Source organism: Trichogramma pretiosum, unplaced genomic scaffold (assembly GCF_000599845.2).
Source record: "Trichogramma pretiosum strain Unisexual culture from Peru unplaced genomic scaffold, Tpre_2.0 scaffold203, whole genome shotgun sequence".
In the NCBI taxonomy this organism is placed as follows: domain Eukaryota; kingdom Metazoa; phylum Arthropoda; class Insecta; order Hymenoptera; family Trichogrammatidae; genus Trichogramma; species Trichogramma pretiosum.
In genome coordinates this window covers 34,019-44,980 of record NW_019640870.1, presented here as the reverse complement: position 1 = coordinate 44,980, position 10,962 = coordinate 34,019, and the positions used below count along the sequence as shown (strand labels likewise).

General features: G+C 30.7%; 1 protein-coding gene across 2 annotated transcripts in view; it reads left to right on the top strand.

Annotated features, from left to right (window-relative positions):
- Positions 1-1,871: 1,871 nt before the first annotated feature.
- Positions 1,872-10,962, top strand: part of LOC106657415 — a 29,807-nt gene continuing 20,716 nt past the window's right edge. Inside the window, exon 1 of one of the 2 annotated variants that reach the window (XM_023457625.1) lies at positions 1,872-2,005. The gene's annotated coding sequence lies outside the window, so the exon portion shown is untranslated. Of the gene's footprint in view, positions 2,006-2,111; positions 2,392-10,962 lie in introns of those variants that run through there. The other variant, XM_014378945.2, reaches the window with a different exon arrangement.

The following is a 10,962-nucleotide window of genomic DNA, read 5'->3' as shown; positions in this document are numbered from 1 at the left end:
CACCAGAAGTGCAAAGTCAAATACTTTTTCGTTTTATTTGGTTTGTTTTATTTATTTATTTTTTTAATTTTTTACCTTTTTTTAAATAAGTTTTTTTTCCATCTTTTTTACAGTAACACGATTCAAGTTTATGGAAATTTCGGAATTAAAAAAAAAAAAAAAACAATAGTATTATTATAGTACTATTAAAGTACTTTTTTTCAGAATTCGAAATCAGAAATTTTGGGCATCTAAGCAGTTTTTTCCGCTTCACTTCAATGAATTTCTTGATTTTGATTATTTTTTGATATATTTTCCCAGTTGAAAATAATTGCGTGGATATCCACGTGGATTATCCAGGATGATTCCACGTGGATCATACAGGGATTCCTTGAGGATGGGACATTGATTCCACGTGGATCGAACATGGTTCATATAAAGAGTCCACGTACGTAAACCACGGGGATTTGCACGGAAATCCTCGTTGATTTTCGATCGATCCACGGGGATTTTCGCGCAAATCCTCGTTGATTTTCGATCGATCCACGAGGATTGAAAAAAATCAGCGTGGATCAGTCGAAAATCCGTGGTGATTCGCCGCAAATCCTCGCGGATGTTTCGAGCGCGTGCTTGAGAACAAGTTCCACATCCACGAGGATTGAAAAAAAATCAGCGTGGATCAGTCGAATATCCGTGGTGATTGCATTTTTTTCAGCCCATGATCGATCCACGAGGAATCCCTGTATGATCCACGTGGAATCCCGGTACGATCCACGTGGAATCCCTGTATGGTCCACGAGGATTACTAATCCTCGTGGATTTCCACGTGGATATCCATGCAATTTTTTTCAACTGGGTTTACAATGCTGAATTTTATTCTTGAATTCAACTACTAATTAAAGTTTCACTATTCTATCGAGATCTTATGAAAGAACTTGCTGCCAGACGTCTTATAATTATATCAAAATCTTATACAAGAACTTACAAGGTCGATTATCATACATAAGTTCTTTTCAAGATCTTCTCTAAGAACTTATAGAATATTTTCATTCAGGTTTACCATAGATCTAGAGCGAAAATAAATCGAGATCTTTCTGGATTGAAGAATTTTAAATTTATTACTTTCACGTTTAGGATAAATTAACTTCTATCATAATATTTTAAAGTAATTTTATAAAATTTTGTAAATTAGCAGAATTTTCATTTCGAAGCGAAAAATAAATTTTCAAAGCTTATGTACAATTACAAAAGATTAAAATACAGCATCACAAAAAAGAAGTTAATTTTCTCCAGTCATTTGCATTGACCAAAAAAAAAGATGTTTTGTTCAATTTTGCGATTAAAATTGCGATAATTTTTTACGCAAACCAGATTTCAGGTATTAAATTCCCGAATAAGCTATATACAATCATAATGCAGGAGAAATGAAAGCTTTTTTGAAAAATATAAAGATCATAACATTTTTTTTGACTTTTCGTGATTCAAAAATGATATTTTATTTAATCATATTTTGTAAAAGTGAAAGAAAAAGTCAAATTCAATGTATCCATAAAACTAAAAAATGAATTTTTTAAGTTCAATTTAATTAGTTTTATTTAAAGTAATATGCATATTTCAAAACTAGTTAGTATAAAAGCTATTAACTTATATAAACTTGATAAAAATTCTTAACTTTTTATGGAAGTTAATATAAATTTTTGCAAAAATTATTTGAGAAGGAATAAAATGATTACAATTTTTTCTATTAAATGATTAATTTTCACAACAGTGGTTGTTACTTCTTGCATAAACAGTCATTTATTTACACTACTTTTAAAACATATGAAATAACACAAAAATTTATGATACATTTTCTGTACCGACATACAATAATATTGTATTACGCATTTTGATGAAATATTTTAATGGTGCACGATATCGGTAGGTAAAGTACACGCATCCTACATTTTTACAAACTTTTTTTCTTATCCTAGTCCAAAATCTCAACTAATATTTGATACGAAAAAGGCGCTAAATAGTCGTAGAGGTAAGTAGTTTTTTAAAACTCAATAAACATAAATGTAAGTCGTATTAAATTAACGTGGATTTATCAATATACCCTCATAAATGTATGGTATTCTGTTGAATAAAATCCCACGTCGTAATTCTAAAGCTTCCATCGTCAATATTTCTATCCTATTAAGTCCGATGTATAGCAATTATTTATAAACTTGCTTTGAAACAATCTCAATGTTGCATGGAAATATTTTCAAATAATCATTTCGGATTTACTAAAGGAGACTTTGCATGTAATAATTCTTATTTTCGTTCGATTAAACTAAAATAATCCTGGTCCTCAGTGCTCTGAAAAATGATTTTTTTAGTTTGTGCAATTTAATACTCTATCGATACACAGAAATAATCTGAAAAAAAGTAAGTAAATTTTGAATAGCAAATTAAACTTGTTAGTTCAAACTATTTTTTCTATAATAAAAACGAATAAAAAATATTTTTTCTGTCATTTTGCATAATGCAAAACAACAATCTTATTTAATTTTATTTAATTTATTATTTTTATATTTAGAACATTTTTCTATAGTTAAGCAGGACAATTTTTTAGTTAAACTTGTAAAATCTTTAAAACATATATAAACACCCATAAACTTTTGCATTGAGCGAGTTAATATACTGCTCAGAATTATTTTAAAAAGTTCATGAGCACTTATGTAAAAAACTTAAGCCAAATAAATGAGTATTCGAAAGTTTTGAGAACATAGGATGTTATGTATATATAATATAAATATATATTATTCGTTGATAAAAAAATTTATTATAATCTCTTATTCGATCTACGAATCATAGATTCAATGATCAATTACTAAAAAAGTTGTTTTATAATCGTGTCATGCGTTACATAACGATATTGGAAACATAGAAAAAATGAGCTCCTACTAAGATCAAGAGATACTTTAGGAGCTGCTTATGAGTATAGTATGTAAAAAAGGTCTGAACTGGAATTTTAAATATAAATTTGCTTCAATTTATAAAATATGCCTGTTTCATCTACTTTTAATTTCAAATAAGAACTAAATGGTTTTAAAGTTAGTTACTATATAGTGACAAGGCTTGCCGCACGAAGCTCAGTTAATTCAATTGACAACGACAATTAATATAATTATACTCGCACTTTATCCTCATTCGTTTAACCCTCGTTCGGTAATTTAGACTATTTTTGAGAAATTTCTGATTTCTATTTCTAAAAAATAAGACTATAATAGTAGTATGTATACATTAGACTGATTCAAAAAATCGAAGGTTTTCCGAACCTCGATTTTACAATCTTAATCTCTTCCATATGCCTAAAGATGAAGCCTAAAAAAATTTTAGTCCATTCAAATAATATTGGACAATCTATTTCATCTCTTTGAATGTTTGAGCGAACCCTAAAAAAATTGGGCAACTATGAGCGACACTTATTTCGATGCAAAATCTTATCACCTTTCAGAATTCGGCGTAAAAATTAAGATTGGTGAATTATTTCAGATGTTATGAGCAATTTTGTGTCGTGGTCAAAATTTTAAATGTGGTTTTTGCGTAAATCGAACAAAGTGTATTTGTTTTTTCAAAAAAATCCCTATTGAAAAAAATCAGTTGATAAGTCAGTTGATAAATCAAGTGATATAGCAAGTGATTATTTGAAATGATTTTTCAAGTGCTTTATCAATTGACTTATCAACTGATTTATCAACTGATATTCGGATGCTTTCTGAGGTTATTTATTTGTAGGTGGAAAAATTTTTTTTTGGTACATCTAAACGAAGCTAGTAATATTGAACATTGCCGTAGGTCGAAAATTATCATTTTCGGTTGGATAGGTAACTATCACAATGCAGTTTGATACAATTCATTTTGAATTATTTGACCTCGACAGATTGATATGACATGATGAATTTGCTTACCTTGAAGTTTACTTTGAAAAAACTCATGATCGAAAAAAGTATTCGAACGCCCAATTCATACAAGAGACAGCTATTGAATTTTTATATCGGACAATTCCGATTTTGAAGAATGCTTTTTTACAACAAATAATCCGGAATAAAAACGCAATCCATTACCATAAAATTATAGAAAATTATATACAATGCTGGATAGCATCAAGGTAAAAAAAAATAATTACCTGGATAAAAAATTTATCGAATCCGCATAACTTTTTATTTCACTTATACATACGAATTCTGCTGATTAGTTCAAAACATAATGATGAAAATTAACAATAATTTCAAGTTTTTTATACTTTTAGAATTTTTATAAAAGAATTTTTATGAAGTTTTTAATATTTTAAGAATTTTTATGAAACAATAAACGATTAATTTATATTTTTTGTAGCTATCCTTTTTTTTATTCTTTGCGACAATTCCTGATGAGAACGGACAATGGAGCGGTACACTTTTTCATTTCATCAAGTTGTTGTTTAGGAGTGAGAAACTTAAATTGTGTTTTCAGCTTGCTCCATTTTAATACAAGAGCTGCTATAAAAATAATGCGATTAAGAATTTTTATAGCGCTCTAACCTAAAAATCGCAACTTTGCTGCTAGTTTTAAGCTCTTTTGCTATAAAATATTGTATGCAACTTGTAAGAATAAGCTTTTTCAGCAAATCTCGCTACAGCATTTGCCTTCAGTTCGTGCAACCCCTCATTTTGCAGAAAAAGCATATCCGCACCCGTTGCATAAAGTTCTATGAAATTTAGAATTTTATAAACTAGGCATCAGCATCAACCTTTACTCATACTATTTATATTTACCAATATATAAATTAAGTTTTTGTGGCGTTAACAGCTTGAGATTTGGGTGCTTCGGCCTCTCATCGTCCAAACATCTGGTTTTCAATAGTTCCCTATCCCAAAGAATGGACGCTATGTCGGTGGAAAATCCATTTTTTGGTTTTGACCGAGCTATATCCCAAGCTAACTTTCCGATACTTTTACCCAAACCAAGGTGTACCTAATAAAATAAATAATTCAGACAATTTGATGATTATCGAATATACAGCTTGAAATAATATAAGAGATTATCCATTTGCAGTCGGAAATAACCCACCCTAACATATAGCTATATATCATAGCGTATAGCTATATAATAACGTAGAAGCAAAACAAAAAATTTTTTGGTTACATTTGACTGCAAATAAACATTCACATGATATAAAAAAAAGAAAGTACCATATCTATATTTTCTTTATTCTTGTAATGTTCCAAGATTCCATATTTTTGATGCTGCAACCCATCTACAATTAAATATATATTTAGCTTAACTTTTTATCACCGCATGATCAATAATTTAATAGATTATCAGTTAATAAACTAAGAACAATAAAAAATAAGAATTGTTCAGTTTTAGACATTAATTTATCCGCTCTAGTGAAATTAGTGTCAGCCAAACAGTTATCGATTATTCTTTGAGCTCTGTTCATCGACTCGGAGAAGTCATTTCGTGCTTCTAAACGCGACTAAGCATTATATGTAGGTTGCTAAAGATTTATTGTACTATATGGAGCCATGCATTGCGCGACTTTGAGAAAACGAAAATTTTAAATTGATAATTTTAAACCCTTTGGACTCAAGTTTGTAACAAACTCTCTTAAATACAATGTTTGCGAACGTGTCATGGTCCACCTCCGATAATATGATTTGAAGACGATTACGTCCTAATAGAAAAATAGAAATTATGATAATAAATAATTCATGTATGTTGAATGAAGTTGAACTAAGGTCTGGATTATAATTCCCTAAAAAAAGTTATAATTCACATAAACGTAATTCGGCACGATTATTTAGTTATCACAGAGCTCGTCTAAATCTTCACGGTGTCTGATGCCATCGTCTTTTTTCGCACTCACCCTAGTAGTTCCAGAACACGATACGCAAAAAAATACAACATATGAAATTACAGAGAAAATAATGCGAAATAATGTGTGAAGCAAATTAGGCAATTAAGTCTGGTCATTCAGGGGCACTTGCTTACAAAATTCTCTTATTGGTATAAGAAATTCAAAATAACCCTACATAACCCTACTTTTCCCAAATAATTATCATTTCCGCATGCAAAAATCAAAATTTTGTGGGTAAATTTCTCCCTGTTTGGCCACTTCACAGGCATACCGTGTGTTATTAGGTGTCGAGTGGGGTAATTTTTTATTAAAAAGTTTGTCAAAGAAATAAACAAATTATTTACCTTCAATATCCTGTAAAAGGCCTTTTTTACTATAAAGTGTATATAGATTTTTTTTATACGTTTTCAGATAATAAAAGTTTTCGTAAGTGCATTCTGATTCAGTTTCTCTCGTTGAAGGTTCTTTAGTTTTATGATCACTTGTGTTGGATCCACTTTGCCTTACAACAGAAGTTTTACTGTTGATTTTCGCTCCAGACTTCTCTCTGGTTTCTCTCGGGAAGGGTTCTTTAGTTTTATGATCACTTGAGTTGGATCCACTTTGCCTTACAACAAATGTTTTATTGTTGATTTTCGCTCCAGACTTTTTTTCTACACAACGATTTTGATTAACCTTCGTAGATTCTAATACTTTCAAATTAGCACTATTACCATCGTTCTCATTATCTTCATTTATACCTTCATTTTCGGACCCTAATTCAGAATGATTACAGCTTTTAACAGATTCATCAGAAGTATCACTTTCTGTAGCTTCATGTTGATCACTACTTTCCAAATCATTAGGTTCGAACGGCTCAAAATTTTCATTAATATCTAAATCATCTTCATTGTCATTGTTATTGATAGTCGATTTCAACGAATCACTTATATCAGTTTTATTATTTTTATTAGCATTTGACCTGATTTCAACTTGATCGTGTAACATTTCATCTGAATTTTTTCCCAGGTTTTTATCGTAAATATTTAGCAATGACTTTTTGCAACTAGGTTCTGCAAAAATCATAATTTTATAATAATTAAAATGTTTTTAGCTAAAAAATAGAAGAACTAGTTTAAATTTTCGCCCACGCCCCCCTACTTTTTGGCAAAGAGAATTTATACATAATACTTTTTTCTAGGTATTATTGTTGAATATATATATATTATATATATTATATATATATAGGGTATTATATGTATAGGGTGGGGAATAAATATGGAAACCCTTGGAAATCTCGCAGAGTAAGTTGAAAAAAAAATCAAAAACCTCACATCCAACGTAATTTTTGACGAGAAATCCAATGGTGAACTTGAATTTGACCTTGAACATAACCTTCGAATTCCAGCGACCCTAAAATCGACTTTTCAAATGGAAACCCTCATTTTTATTGCAGATTCGAAAAGAGCAGAAAATTTTACGTTGAAATATGTATTTTTTTTTCAAGGTCATTTTAAGGGCGTTACAGACGCACATAAAACCCCAATTTAACCTTAAATTAGGTTGGAGTAAGGGCTTTTTTTCTAACTGTACTGCCTCCAAAATGAACTTACAAAAGTAAAAAAAAAAACAAAATACATAATCGAACGTGAAATTTTTCGCTCTTTTCAAATTTGTTTAAAAAAATAGGGGTCACCGAGTGAATAATCGATTTTTGGTTCACCGCGGCGTATAGGTTATGTTCCAGGTCAAATTCGAAGTCATCGTTAAAAAAAGCGGAAAATTTTACGTTCGACTATGTGTTTTGTTTTTCTTTTAAGGTCATTTTGAAGGTAGTACAATTAGAAAAAGCCTTTAGTTGAACTTTATTTTAGGTTAAATCGGGGTTTTTTTCGGGTCTGTAACGCCCTCAAAATGACCTTGAAAAAAAAGTACATGTTTCAACGTAAAATTTTCCGCTCTTTTCAAATCTAAAATAAAAAACGAGGGTTTGTATTTCAAAATTCGATTTTTGGGTCGCTGGAACTTGAAGGTTATGTTCAAGGTCAAATTCAAGATCACCATTGGATTCTTCGTCAAAAAATACGTCGTATACAAGGTTTTTGATTTGTTTTTCCAACTTATTCTGCGAGATTTCCAGAGGTTTCCATATTTATACCCCACCCTGTATATATTTATTTATTAAAAGCAAAATACTTCAGATCTTTTACTAGAAATTGTTAGTCTATTGTTATTATTAAACCATTTACGTATATGCTGTCTCAATGAATTAAATATCTACTTTTTACGAATAATATGAAGAAAATTCATATCATTGATAAAATATGGTGCTTTAATATATTCAAAACTGTGTAAAAAACATTACAAAAAGTCTTTAAGATTAAAAATTGATAATTTTTGCTATGAATGTCAAAAAAATCCATCAGTCAGTGTTAGACAATATGTGGTATAAATCGACAAAAAATAACATAAATACCTTGTATTTCTTTTCCTTCTTCACCAAAGCTGGATTTTCTTAAAAGTAATTTTTGAAGTTGAATATTGGCAGCGAACAGCTTAGGTATTGTCTCATTTTTTTTACCCAATTCTTCCTTCAGAGCTGACAATTCATTAGCAATATTTGACACATCAGCTGCTAGGTTAGGAAAATTAGAAGCCGCTTCTCGCTTATCAATAGTCGATGTAAGAGATTCTCTTTTTTCCACTTTTTTACTCCTAATACCATCCTCCACAGATGGACAAACTTTATTTTTTACTTCAGAATTAGTCTGTTTATGCTCATGAATTTTCAATGTCAATGGCTGTCGCTGTTTTAAAAAATTTTTTTGGACAAACTTGTTTTTAATGGATTGACTGGCTTTATTTTTTGCTACGTCCGTGGGTTTCTTATTCCTTTTCTGTAGAATTTAAAAGTGTACAAAATTATGAATGATAAATTGTGGAAGGAAAAGATGTAAAATAATTTTTGACAGCTAATAAATCATTATTTTGAGTTTTCACTCGACTCGCGATGGATTACACCTAATATACCACGAGCACTATACCACGCGACAGCACAATTTGATGATAATTAAAAAAAAAAAAAAAATAACAATGCATTCGTTCAAAACAATATTCAAAAAGTGTATCTAATTATTACAATTTTTCATTATGATTACTTTCGTTATTTTTTAGAACCTAGTAAAATTTATGATACATGAGCCTTTTCTCGAGTTTTATCAACGCGAACATTGTTCTATTCTGTGAAATTCTACGTTCAATATTGATTTCAAAGTATATGCAAAAATTATTCCACTTTTACAAATAAATATAAACAAAGATGATAGGTCTTTTTTTCATGTAAATAATTTCGAAGAGTATTGAAACTTACTGTAGCTTTAAAAACCTATTGAAAAAATGTCAATGCAATGTTTTATAGGTTTTTGTGTCACCTTTACAATGCCATGTTTCGATTTCGAAACAGCCTTAATTTCGTCGAGATACAGCTGTTTTTGTGGGATGCATTTTTGTAGTCTAAAATTCAGTTATTCCGCTTCAGGTTCTCGAAAAATCACGTTTTTCTTCACTTTTTACAACATTCTGCGAAATTTATAGAAGCTACCGGAACGAAATTTACGCTCATTTTTTTTGGAGTAACTGTTGCAAAATTTTGGCTTAAATTTCGTTCCGGTAGCTCCTAAATTTCTCAGAATGTTGCATCGAAATACGTGTTACTCATAGTTGTCCAATTTTTTTGGGGTAGGATCAAACATTCAAAGAGATAAAATAGATTGTCAAATCTTATTTAAATCGAAAAGCAAAATGCTCGTTGAGTGATCAGTAAAAATTATTTAAATAGACTAAAATTTTTTTAGGATTTATTTTTAGGCATATGTAAGACATTAAGGGCTCAAAGGGGGCTTAAAATCGAAAAAATTTTTATTTCATTTTTGAGTAGGATTTTTTGTCCCCTTTCCATTGCATTTTTTGAAACTTCAAAATTTTGATCATTCAGTGAGAAACAGCTGTTTCCGTGAGCCATTTTCGTATACTTTGCGTTTTAAATTTTTTCTTCTTTTGCGTTTTCTGGCGTTTCACGTTTTTACAAAGTGCACCTCAGTTGTCGTAAAATTCAGAGCGTACCGATTGAGTTGGAGAACCAGGGTCGCGTACGCTTCTTCAGAACATCAATGGTTACGGTCATAACCTCGGGCTGGGACTGGATGGGTACTAGGTTAGGATCCGGACTCGGCGATGACTTCCTTCGGGTAGTCGTGATTTTTTGATGATTGCGAGTACCCGAAGAAAGTCATCGCGAAGTTCAGTTCTGACCTGGATCCAAAAGTAGGCTACGCAGATGATATTCTCACATGAAAAATTCAACTACCTGAAGAAAGACGATTTGGCAGGATTTTCACCTGATAATTTACCTGAATTTTCACCTGATTTTTTACAGCAGGGTTATTCAATTATCCTCGCGGATCAGTTCAAAATCCATGACGATTCACTGACGAAACCTCGCGGATCCTTCGAGCGTTCTCGCGAACAAGTCCGAAATCCACGAGGATTGAACAAAAATCAACGTGGATCAGTTTAAAATCCACGACGATTGCATTTTTTTCTAATGATCGATCCACGCGGAATCCCTGGAAGGAAGAAACATGGTTTTTCTCTCATTTTCCTTGATTTTTGACTTATATTAAGCTCAATAATGAATTCTGTTTGTCTGCCGATAACCAAAATTTATCAGAAGTTGTAATTTGATGTATCGATGAACATATTACAATATTGGCCATATCGCTGGATACAAACATGTTTATTTTTGCACAGTGACATGATTAATGCATGAAAATATCATTTTTATGGGGACTCCACGTCTTAATATGATTTTTAAGTACAAATTTGAATTCTACATCAAATTTTACATTAAAAACCATGATTCAACAATTTTTTCATATTAACCCCAGAAAATCAGAATTGCAAGCAGAATATGGACAGAAAAAGAAAATTCAACTTAAAGACCCTGAAAATCTAATACGGTTGGACCCAGAGAGCTGAAACTTTCAGGATTTTCACTTTTCAATGTACTCTTTAAAAGTACATAATTTGAGAAAAAAATTTTTTTTTACCATCACGCTAACTATGGCTTAGCTCAA